Here is a 1,802-nt window from a genome sequence, read left to right as displayed (position 1 = left end):
ATTTCCACGCAGACATTAAGTTTAGAAATGCTTTCCTTGCACTGGTCGTATATATTCGTTTTTTTCCGAGGGCAGCTTCCTTTGGCCCTATTTTATAGCCCAATAAAAAAAATCGGAAAGAACAATGTCAGGAGCAAAATAATGGCAAACAGACAGACCGACCTGCCGGTGTGTGTGTGAGAGAGAGAGAGAGAGAGAGAGAGAGAGAGAGAGAGTAGTAGTAGTAGTAATTCTTAAGTTGCGCTGAAATTCTGGAATTATTATGATAAATGTCAAAGATTCTCAAACATATACCTAAGAACTTGAAGATTCGTCTTTATGGGGTATTTTTGAAGTGGTTCTGACAGTGAATAAAGTCATGTATATGATGTAATTGGATAAGTTAGACATAAGGACGGTCTGAAGATGGACATGTAGCATCTGTCCCTCTTTTTGCTAGCATGTGAACATGAAATTGGTTTGGTATGATTATATAAATCTAACGTCATTTTTCAACACAGGATATTCCGTACATAGAGGCCAGGATATTTGGATGACGAAGAAAACGGGAAAACCCCAGGAAGAACCCCCACAGGACACACTGGAAACTACTTGTGAGCCTTCTCACATACCTAGGTTGGCCGAGCCGAGATTCGAACCCACGTGGACAGGGGTGAGGTATCGGTGATCTGTGTTCTACTCGGCCGTCCGGAGCTCCAGACATGAATTTAAATTATATCAGTCCTTTGTACTTGTAAATATCTACAATGAAGAGAAATCTGTGATAAACTATTTGGTGTAAAGAATTGTGTTTAATCTTTGTAACCATTTACCAGACATTCATTAGATTACACTGTGCTAAAATGTCTCACATACATACATACATACATACATACATACATACATAACTAAAAAGAAAAGGAGCAACAGCCAATCAAAATAAAGAGTAAAAATTGGTAAATGTCAGGTAATAGCAAATATAATTAAATTTTTTGAGGCAAGTCCGAGACAGTCCAAAAACATATTGGGATGGGGACTAGATAAAAATGAGAAAGAGAGTTTAGTGACTGAGTCATGAAATGCATATTGTACATAATCTGGAAATTGGAAAATATACGTTTACCTGAATGCCGAGGGGGCACGATAGGCCATCACCTGTAAACCTCCTCAGGTGATACTTTTTATGTCTGTATTGACAACTAAGGGGCACCGCTGACAAGAGTCCTGTAAATGGACAAATGTTTTCGTTATTTGTTTTCAGAAATAACCTTACAGCAAAAGAATAGCTTCCGAGCATACATGATTATACGCGAATGTAGTTCGAGTCAGATTGCATCACTGCATGTGACAGACAATATGTCAGTCGGTCATCACTGCAGCGGAGAAACACGTGTCATCTGTCATCTCACTCTGAAGTACAATGAGATTATTCAAGATCGAGGTTTTGTTTTACATATTCGTTCTTCCATTCGTCTATTCATATTTCTTATAATGCTTTTTTAAAAGACAAAATAAATCATAATACCACAGTGGATGGTACACGCAAAACATCCATCAATCTATTAATTCATTGATGTATTAAAACACCCACCCCCATCTCTCCAACCATCGGTTTATTCATGTACATGTTCATTACTCCACCAAATAATGCATCCCTTTCCCCCTCCATCAATATGTCTATCGATTTATCTATTTATCATCATTACCCTACCAATCGACCATTCCAGAAACCCATTTTCCTTCCAAACTGCATAAATAGCTATATATCATTTCGTTAACACACACACATACATGTATGTATGTATGTATGTATGCATGTATGT

General features: G+C 37.6%; 1 long non-coding RNA gene across 1 annotated transcript; it reads right to left on the bottom strand.

The window, feature by feature from the left end:
• Positions 1 to 299: 299 nt before the first annotated feature.
• Positions 300 to 1,304, bottom strand: LOC149778529 (uncharacterized). The gene is made up of 2 exons (XR_016415348.1): positions 1,103 to 1,304; positions 300 to 741 (listed from the first exon to the last, which is right to left on the bottom strand). It is a non-coding gene; the product is annotated as an uncharacterized LOC149778529 (long non-coding RNA).
• Positions 1,305 to 1,802: the final 498 nt, after the last annotated feature.

Source organism: Sinohyriopsis cumingii, chromosome 17 (assembly GCF_028554795.1).
Source record: "Sinohyriopsis cumingii isolate HCF-2022 chromosome 17, ASM2855479v2, whole genome shotgun sequence".
Lineage (NCBI taxonomy): Eukaryota > Metazoa > Mollusca > Bivalvia > Unionida > Unionidae > Sinohyriopsis > Sinohyriopsis cumingii.
Note: the sequence above shows the minus strand (reverse complement) of the source record. Positions and strands in the feature narration are given on the sequence as shown.